The sequence below is a fragment of the Humulus lupulus genome, chromosome 1, assembly GCF_963169125.1.
Source record: "Humulus lupulus chromosome 1, drHumLupu1.1, whole genome shotgun sequence".
Classification (NCBI taxonomy): domain Eukaryota; kingdom Viridiplantae; phylum Streptophyta; class Magnoliopsida; order Rosales; family Cannabaceae; genus Humulus; species Humulus lupulus.
In genome coordinates, this window is record NC_084793.1 from 269,639,693 (window position 1) to 269,650,636 (window position 10,944).

The following is a 10,944-nucleotide window of genomic DNA, read 5'->3' on the forward strand; positions in this document are numbered from 1 at the left end:
TCCTTAGCATACCTGTCTCGCCCTTTCCTAGAATTGCCTCCAAATCCTGGTCCTCCAAAGATGGTCCTAACCTCTCCTTGCATTTCTAGGGTCACCTCACGTGCCCATGATGGGGACACTCCTCCTTCTGGCCTCTAGTTATCCTTGCGCACATACCTGCCCAAATGCCCCCTGTGTATGAGTTCCTCAATTTCTTCCTTCAAATGGATACACTCTATCGTGGTGTGACTAGTGTCCTTGTGGTACTGGCAGTATCTACTAGGATCCCTTTTGGGCCGGTCCTTTCTCATTGGAGGGGGCCTTTTGAAAGGAACTCGATCTTCGTTGGTGAGGTAAATGTGATCCCTGGTATCTGTGAGGTTCATGTAGTAAGTATAAGTCGCTTGCCTATGATCATTCCCCTGTTTGGTTTTCCTCTGCTGGTCATCTCTTGATCCATCGTATGCCCTTCTCTTCTTTGTTACATTCGACCCGTCGTTAGTTGGGGGCTTCGCGTGGGGCTCCTCCTTTCCTGCCTTTAGGTTTGCGTGGCCATCCTCCACACGAATATACTTCTGTGCTCTCTCGTAGAAGTCATCTAAGTCAGTTACTTCCCTCTTCAACATGTTGTCCCACAACTTGCTTCCTGGGAGCACTCCAGCTGTAATGGCCATTTTTAACTCTCGGCGGGTTAGGCTCCCCACTTTCGCGGCCTCCATATTGAACCGGTGAATGTAGCTCTTCAGGCTCTCATTCTCCCCTTGCTTCACGTTGGCTAGGCTGGTACCTGGCATCGTGTAGTCCCGCACGGCATGGTGCTATTGGAGGAATTCATCAGAAAACTGCTGCCAGGACCTGATGGACCCCGTCCTTAACCTTTTGAACCATTTGTAGGCGGGTCCTTTCAAGGTGACAGTGAAGCAATGGCACCTGGCACCGCTTCCAATCCCTCTCAGTTTCATCAGATCGTTAAACGCATCCAGGTGGTACTTTGGATCTGTGTTTCCTTCGTAGGGGGTCATATTGGGCTCCTGAAAGTTTGCAGGGAGCCGGATGGCCTGAATCTCCCTCACAAAGGGTGACTCATGGTCGAATTCTTCCTCAAAGGCCTGGCCGCCTGATGCGGTGATGATCTTGCTTCGCAGGCTCCTCATCTCCGTGTCCAGGTCCTGCCTCCTCTTGTTTAAAGAGTCCCTCAAAGTGGACGGGCTAAGATCCGCCTTTCCCTTGCCTTCCCGAGGCGCCATAGGAGGTGTGGTCCCTTTGCCCGCCCTCTTTTTATTAAGCTCCTCCCGTAAATTCGAAGGTGCTCTTTTAGAGGTGACCTCGTCCTTGTTGCGAGGGGCAGCGTTGGTCCTTGGTGCTGGTTTTTGTGCCTGCTTAGGTGGTTCAGGGTGTTCGCGTCGCTTTGCTCGGGGGGTGTTACTGGTAGAGTGTCGCGTTCTCCCATCATCTACTGGTACGGTGGTCTCCACCCCGTCCTTGCCTTTCTCCTTCCTCTTAGGCAAGTTCACGCTCGATTTACCCTGCAACAGGCCATTCAGGACCTCTTGCATATTCTCCAAGGTGGTCTCCAACCTTTGGTTCTTACGGTGGAGCTCACGTATTTCCTCTTCATAAAACTAAGATTTCGAACTCGAGCTCACGGAATGGACCCAGGGATGCTTATCATGCCTACGGGTAGAGGGGCCCGGGTCCTGCCGGTCGGAGTTCGGTACCTGCGGTGGTTTTGGGAAAGGGAACTCATTAGCATTTCCCGATGGTGCTCTTGGAGGACTTTCTCCAGGTGGAGCGGCCGGTGACGAGGCCACTCTATCACCTCCGTGAACCTCGGGGTTCTTCGGAGGCTCCACGTCCCTGGGTGGAGGAGCATCCTTCCTGGAGGCCTTCAGTTGGACTCCGTTCAGATGAACCTCTACCTCTCGTGGTTCCCTGAGTCGCTTTTAACGTCTTGGAATTTCTTCTTGCCGGAAACAATGGTGGAACAGTAGCTTGAAACTAACGTTCCCACAGACGGCGCCAAATTGTTGACAGTGAGAACTCGTCAACTAAGTTGAGTTGGAAAAAATTATCAAGTAAGGATCGTCAATAAAAAAGCTGTAGAAATCTAAGAAATAACTCAAGAACAATGATAGAATAACAATGGAGAAATCAATCTTTCCTTCATTCTCAAGCCTTTGCTACAGTAAATCTTCCAACCCCCTTTCAGGTGGGGTTAGAGTTCATTTTATAGTTGGCTCTAATGGCCCTGGATACATGGTGGTCTAGGAGACCAAGTGGTACATAAGTACTATGCCAGGAGAGTGGCTTCAGAGGTTGTGGTCGTACATCCAGTACAGGGGCAGGTGTCAGGAGGATGCCTCCACTACTTGTCCGTACCCATGTCTGATGAGTGGTGGCAGGCATAGTGGTGCAGGTGGTAGTGGTGTCGACTCTGACTCCTGGCCGTAGACGTATGGGCCACGCTCTTATTCCAGCACTCCCACTCCCTCACTGGCACGGGCGTCCGTATTTCGACGTACAAGGTCTTAAGGGCCGTACCCAGTATGAGATCGTACAAGTACGTTCCACTAAACTCGCACCCGGGCCCCTGAGCATCGGGGCCCCCAAGGCATAGGGAACGGGACACTTGGCGTGTGTAAAGGTGATGGCATGAGGCGAGGCTCTCGGGTCCTTGATGCGAGGTGCTTGAAGCACCCCGAGGTCACCTGCGTGCATAAGTGATAGGCACGGGGCCTTGATAGATGGGTGCGTGGTGAGATGACTTCCATGTGAGACCCTTGGCTCCTCTGACGCGTGCCCCTATTTGCGAGGCCACCTGGTGTGCGGGCGTGGCTGCGCGAGGCCGAGGGCCTCCTGAGGCGCGAGGCCGCCTGGCGTGCGGACGTGGCTGCGCGAGGCCGAGGGCCTTCTGGGGAGCGAGGCCGCCTGGTGTGCGGGCGTGGCTGCGCGAGGCCGAGGGCCTCCTGGGGCGCGAGGCCATTTGGCGTATGGGCGTGGCTGCGCGAGGCCGAGGGCCTGCTGGGGCGCGAGGCCACCTGGTGTGCGGGCGTGGCTGTGCGAGGCCACCTGGTGTGCGGGCGTGGCTGTGCGAGGCCACCTGGTGTGCAAGCGTGGCCGCGTAAGGCCAAGGGTGTCCGCGCCTGGCTGGCCGAGCGAGGCCTAGCGAGGCCGTTGGCATCTCGCATCGGGGTGGCCAAGTGTGGCCGAGCGAGGCCATGGCATCTCGCGTCTAGGTGGCCGAGCGAGGCCATGGCGTCTTGGCATTTATGTCGTGTAAATGGGGGCTTCATGGCAGTGATCTCATATTTCCCCTTGGTGAGATTTTGAGCATCAACATATACTATAAAAACATATGACTATCAAAAACATATATCATATAGGACTACAATGGCCATCATACTTCTTGGGGCTTGCTAGCTAAGCAAATCATATGCCCATAAATTTGTGGGGCTTGTTATCTAAACAAGTCATATGCTTGTTATCTAAACAAGTTATATGCTCAAGGACTATAAAACATATTCTATACATATACATATCATAAAATAAACATATCATAACATATAAGCACATAAAATCCATCCTATTTTCCTTACCAAAAGCTGGGATATTTGGGAACAAGAACGAGATTAGAACACTCCTATAAACCAACAGTAGAAATGGTGAGAATCTCTAAGAATAAAGATGTATATGAGAACTAAACCATCAAGAAGAAACTTACCAAGAAGGACCTTAAGTTTCAAGAACTTAAATACCTAATCAAAAACCAATAACAAGAGTTAGGATCAAAATAAAAGGAAACTAAAGAAAATTAAAGAACCATATAGAACTGAACTTAGGAATAGGAATACCTTGTATGACCTTATGGATTGGTCTAAAACACAATACCAAAATCACACTATTTCTCACTTTCCAAGTGTTTATAAAAGCTTAGAATGATAAAGCTTTAACCCAAAACCCAAGTGTATCTCTCTCTATGATAACACTAGCACCTTGGAGGCTCTGATCAAATGCTTAAAGAATGAAGAAAATGGTTGAGCACTAGGTCTGATTTATAGAGTTCAAGGAGTGAAACTAATCCCTTTTAATTTGAATAAATAAATGATTATAAAATGAAAAAGATTTGAATTTTCGTTCAACAAATGCCCAGAACTCGGTCAAAACCGTTCAAAGGAAAGTTCAAGTGGTTAAGGGTATTTTTAAAATTCAAAAATCAAACTTTCAAAAGTACATACATGGAGCTGATATATCGCCCCCTATAGGCGATATATCGCCTCCCCCTGTATTCCCAAGCCTCGTTCGATCGTTCCTGCAAAGTCGACGTGTTTTCCGTATCTTTCGTAGGTGATATATCAGCCCCTAAGCTGCGATATATCGGCATATGTTGATATATTAAATACGTATTTGCACTTTTTCAACATAATTTGAATTGGATAAATAGCTTTGACTGAGTCATAATACGATCCTAACAGCTTCTGGAAGGTTCTAGAGATTCTAGATCTTTCTTTTATTAAAACTATTCATCAAAAATACTTAATAATCATAATTATGATAAGTGTCACACTCTTATTAGCTCTATCTAAACCATAGGTTATAATAAATATATATCTATGACCAGCAATATTAATCAACCTTATGTTATAATTAATATTCTTAAACTATAGGTTAAACTTATAAAATCCACAACTGTTGCTATGAGTTTCCAACTAAGTCCCGGTTTGAACCAAAATCCATGGTAACTAACATACTACTAACTAATACTAACTACTACTACTATCTAGCTAGCTAAGTAAATATTTTGGGACACTACAAATATTTCATAATTAAAAGGGAATAAAATTACCATTTTACCCTTTTTAACTATATCTAGTTCCTAGTGTACCATTGACTTTACTAGTGAAGGTTGTGTCACAAACAGTTTGCGATGTGAGCGCTCATAATCCTTTTAGTTCCAAAAGTCAACCCAATAGGGAACTTTGGATGCTCAAAATTCCATACTTGTAAAAGATCCAAAGCACGTGCTAAGGCCATAAATGCCCAAGTACATGCATGTGCCTACGTCCTTAGGTGTGTATTGGGAAGCCTTGCCAAGCGAAGCCCCAGTAGGTGTGCCACACGGGACCCCCATCCCACGCCTCGCGAGCCCAGGAGGTGTGCCACGTGTGGCCCTCATGCACCTCCGCGAGGCCATCACCCCCACGCCTCTGCGAGGCCGTTATGCCCTCTCCTCACATACCTGGGTCCATACCGCAAGAAGGCATGCTTAGCAAAGCCTCTCACCCTTAGGGGTCTCGCAAGGTACGGTTTCCCCGAGACGTCTCGCACCATCACTTTTCCAAAGTACCACGCGCACCTAGGTCCATGGTGCAAGAAGGCAAGCATCTTGCAAAGGCACCCACGTCACTAGGGTCTCGCGAGAGACGGCCCCGCCTCACCACAGCCGCTTCCCTAGGGACCTCGCAAGAGACAGCCTCGCCTCGCCATAGCCGCGTCACTAGGACCTCATGAGAGACAGCCTCACCTCACCTCACCACAGCCACGTCACTAGGGCCTCACAAGAGACGGCCTCGCCTCGCCACAGTCGCGTCACTAGGGCCTCGTGAGAGATGGCCTCACCTCGCCACAGCCGCATTCCTAGGGCCTCGCGAGAGACGGCCTTGCCTCGCCTCGCCATAGCCCCATCCCTAGGGCCTCGCAAAAGACGGCCTTGCCACAGCCACGTCCCTAGGACCTCAGGAGAGATGGCCTCGCCTCGCCACAGCCGCATCCCTAGGGGCCTCACGAGATATGGCCTCCCCGAGGCGTCTCATGCCATATACGTAGTAGGCCTCGTTGAAGAGGCCTTATCTTTCTCCTTGAGATAAGTGCCACCAACGGGGCACCGCTCTTACTGTGGGCCTCACAAGAAGTAAAATCAAGGACCTCTCTAACACACGATTATGGACGGATAGGGGAAGTCTCATAGCGATTCGCATAGAGTCAGAAGAAGTACGGAGCACACTTGCAAACTAAGATGAATTAGAGTATAGACACAAGGCCCATGCCAGACAAGTAGTGGTCGTACAAGTGAGGTACCTATTGTGGTCCTCACCAGCCCATCTCTAACACTAGTACTAGGCGAGTAGTGGAGGCATAATCGAGTACTAAAGTGGAGGTGCTCCCATAGACTCTGACCATGTACTGGAGCCAACACCACTACACCTGATACCACTCTCCTAATAGTGCACTTGTGTACAATTTGGTCCCCTGGACCACAATGTATCAGGGGTCATTAGAGCCCACTATAAAGGGAACCCCACTTCAACATTGAAGGGGGTTGGAAAAAACACTGTAGTTTTATACCAAGAGAAATACAAGCTATTTTCCTATTTCCTTCTGCAACTATTTTTGAAGTTTCTTATTAGATTTTTGGAGTTCTTCATTTATAAGTACTATACTTTGATTTTTCTAACTTAACATCGTTGACGAGTTCTCACCGTCAACAATTTGGCGCCGTCTGTGGGAAGAATAAGTGTCAAGCCACTATTCTTCCATTGATTCCGGCAGGAAAAAATGCCAAGACTGTAATGCCCCGGAATCCCTAATGCAGTTTAATGGCTGGATTAGTAGGCCAGGAGGGCCATAATTGTTTAATTATGCCATTAAATGATTATATGCATGTTTATGTGAATTATATTATAATATGATGTTAAATGCATGCATGTGGGTCCACATTTCATTACAGGGATGTTTTGGTAATTTGGCCCGTTGAAGGCATAATTGTATATTTGTATGCATGTCGGTGACCTATTGTTGAGACCACATTATAATGTGGGTTTGTTCGAGCTATTCGGCATGAGACGATCTTGGAATGTTAATTAGCGGTCTAGTCATAACAGGTTTAAGTTTGGGGCTCGGGATGAGTCTCGGGGTGATTTTAATGATTAGAGTATTGCCGAGAATTAAAGGGTAACGGGATATGAATTATTGGTGTTTGAGAATATCGAGAATAGCGGGAATTGGAGAGCGTTAATTATGATTAACGAGATAAGTTAGAAATACTAATTTTGCCCTTGGGAGCCTTTAGAAACCCTTATTAGACCTAGGGGTATTTTGGTCTTTTTACCCCTAGGATAGTTATAAACCATTGAAGGTTGTAGAAAGGTAGTGAAAACAGAGCATAAGTTCAAGCTTCTCCCGTACCTTTTCTCCTTCTGTTTTCTTTGTGATTTTTGAGCAATTCTTGAGGATTCAAGCTTGGGAAGTAAGTCTTGGGAGTTTGGGAGTGTGTTCCACCATTTAAGAGCATCATAATCTGAGCTTGAGGTAAGTTTCTAGCCATTAAAATCCACGCTTTGCCCTATTTTAGTTCTGGTTTTTAGTTGGGATTTCTAGGTTGGCTGATTGGTTTTGTTGGGAGTTTTGGCTAGGGTTCTTGTGGTTGTGATGCTTAGGGTATGTGAGGATGGTTTTTGGGTTCATTTGGCATAAAAAATGAGGTTTGGAAGCATTGGAATAAGGTTGGAATTGAAGGAGTCGAAGAAGAAGGTTTCAGGGGAGAGCTGTTATGGGGGTAGCGCTACAGCGCCCATCAGAGGGCGCTATAGCGCTACACAGGATGTTTGCTGGGCGGTTGGGGGTTCTGAGTATAGCACTGGGGCGCTAGGGAGTAGTGCTATAGCACTACTCTATTCCTCCAAAATCCTGTTTTGAGTGTTTTTAAGTGTTTTTGGCTCGGAGTTTCAATCCTTAAGGCCCGGGATCGAATCTACTCACCGTGTGGGCATGTTTCGAGGTCCCGAGAGTGGGGTTTAGGTTAAGACCCTTTCATTGTTGATTTTCATTAATGGAGGTTATAATTGGTTGTGATTAGGTAACCGCTAAAGAATCAAAAGAGTGATCGTTCTCAGGAGTTGTTCTTATTATATTTCTCGCTCGAACCAGAGGTAAGAGAACTGCACCCCATATGTGACATGCATGGTTGTGTCATGAGGCGTGTTGATTGTGTAAATGTGGACATGGATTGATTATTGAATGCTTTGAAAATCTTGCTCACTTGTGCATGGTACTGACTAATTATTCATAATTGGCAAAGGTGTCAGTATCAACTGTGAAGCTGTGACTCATTAGTCAGGTTCGGCAGTGGTATTGGGCACTGGTCACACAGTGCTGACTCATAAGTCAGGAACGGCTTTTTCGTGCTCAACGCAAGCCAACAAAGATTAGATCTAATCGACATCTGCATTAAATGACTTAGAAGAACGTTAATGCCGGACCGACCTCAAGTTCGATGAAAACTAAAAGCGCTGGTGTGACTTACCCATCAGTCACTCATCTGTTAAGTTAGAGACTTACCCATCAGTCTCTCATTTGTTAAGCCGGTGACTTACCCATCAGTCACTCATTTGTTAAGTTAGAGACTTACTTATCAGTCTCTCATCTGTTTAAGCTAGTGACTTACCCAGCAGTCATTCATCTGTTTAAGCTAGTGACTTACCCAGCAGTCACTCATCTGTTTAAGCTCTGTGTGATTATAATAATAATCAGTTGTAAATATCTCTATGCATAATTGTGTTTTCTTACTGGGCTTTGGCTCATGGGTGCTATGTGGTGCAGGTAAAGGGAAAGAAAAGCTCACCCAACCTTGAGTGGAGAGCTTAGGTGGTGATGTGTACATATGCGGCCGCTTGACCACCACAGCCAAGGAGTTCTCAGAGGAACTAGGGGGTTTACCCTATTTTTGCCGCTTAGGTCGGCGGGTTTGTAAATTTGAAACAGTAATGACCATTTTGAGTTGTAAATAACTTGTAAATGTTTTTATGGGCCCATGAATAGTTTTATGTATTAAATAAAATATATCCTTTCCTTTTTATTAGTTTTCCACCTTAGCCTGTTAATAACACTTAGAAGCACGTTTTTAACAAAAGGACTCGGGTAGCGAGTCAAATTTCTGGTTCACTGTTCATCGAAACTGTCCTGGGGTAACCAGGGCATTACAAAGATGTTCTAAATGACTAAGAGAGCCATGAGAGGTGGAGGTCCACCTTGATGGAGATCAGTTGAAAGCCTCCATGAAGAATCCTCCTCCACCCAAAAATGTGGAGGCCCCAAAGGAGCCCAAGGTTCACGAAGATGAAAGGGAGGCCTCATCCCCGGCCGTCCCACCTGATGAGAATCTTCCAAGGTCAACAGCTGCCCCTGCAAGAGATGCCGGTGAGTTCCCACCCCCAAGGCTGCTGCAGGTGCCGAACTCCGGCCGGCAAGATCCGGGCCCATCGACGTGCAGACCTGACAAGCATCCTCGGGTCCATTCCGTGAGCTCGAGTTCTAGATCTCAATTTTACGAAGAGGAGATATGTGAACTGCACCGTAAGAACCAAAGGCTAGAAACCACCTTAGAGAACATGCAAGATGTGTTAAATGGCTTGCTACAAGGGAAATCAAACATATCTCTCCCTAGGCGAAAAGAGAGAGGTCAAGAGGAGGCAGAGACCATAGTCTCAGTGGACAATGGGAGGACTCGAATCTCCACCAGTAATACCCCCCGGACAAAGCAGCACGAACATCCCAGACCACCAAAGCAGCCCCAGAGGCCAGAGCAGAAGAACAACGCTGGCCCTCGTAACGAAGTCAAAGTCACCTCAAGGAAAACACCCTCAGATTTACGAGAGGAACTCAACAAGAAAAGGGCGGATAAAAGGACTACACCTCCTATGGCACCCCAGGAAGGCAAAGGAAAGGGAGATGCTAACCCGTCCATGTTGAGAGACTCCTTGAACAAGAGGAGACAATACCTAGACACAGAAATTAAGAGCCTACGAAGCAAGATCATCACCGCATATGGAGGACAAGCCATTGAGGATGAGTTCGACCATGAATCGCCCTTCATTAAGGAAATCAAAGCCATCCGGCTCCCAGCCAACTTCAAGGAGCCTCATATGACCCCATATGAAGGAAACACAGATCCCAAGTACCATCTGGACACATTTAACGATTTGATGAAGTTAAGTGGGATTAGTAGCGAAGCCAGGTGCCATTCCTTTGTTGTCACATTGAAAGGACCTGCGTACAAATGGTTCAAAAGACTTCGACCAGGGTCCATCAGGTTGTGGCAACAATTTTCTGATGAATTTCTCCAGTAACATCACGTCGTGTGTGATTACACAATGCCGGGCACCAGCCTCGCTAACGTGAAACAAGGAGAAAATGAGAGTCTGAAGAGCTACATCCACAGGTTCAATATGGAAGCATCCAAGGTAGGGAGCTTGACTCGTAGAGAGCTAAAAATGGCCATCACGGCTAGAGTACGCCTGAGAAGTAAGTTATGGGATAACATGCTCAAGAGAGAGGTCATAAATTTTGACGATTTTTACGAGCGGGGGCACAAATATATTCGCGTAGAGGATGGTCACGAAATCCTTAAGGCCGAAAAAGACCAGTCCCCACCAAAACCCTCAATCTGGGAGAGCCAAAGCGGTGCAAAGAAGAAGAGGGTCTATGAAGGAACAAGAGATGATCGGCCTCGGAAGCCCCAGCGCATTGATGAGCGTAGGCAAGACCCCTACACCTTTTATACTGACCTCACCCACGCTAGGGAACATATTTTCGTCACGAATGAAAACCAGGTCCCTTTCAGAAGGCCACCGCCAATGAAAAAAGAACGGTAAAAAAGAGACCCCAGTAAATATTGCCAGTATCACAAAGATATCGGCCACACCATCGCAGAATGCAACCATTTGAAAATAGAAATCGAAGAGCTTATACGCAGGGGACACTTGGCCAGATACGTCCACAAAGAGAACCAAAGGCCGGAATAAGGGGTATCCTCGCCACGGGCACGAGAGGTGGCCCCGGAGGTACAAGGAGAAGTCAGGAACATTTTTAGAGGGCCAGGATTCGGAGGTGAATCAAGGAAGGGGCGAGACAAATATGCTAGGGAGGCCAGACGAAGTCCACCACCATGCGTCTTAAGTTTGGAGCAACACC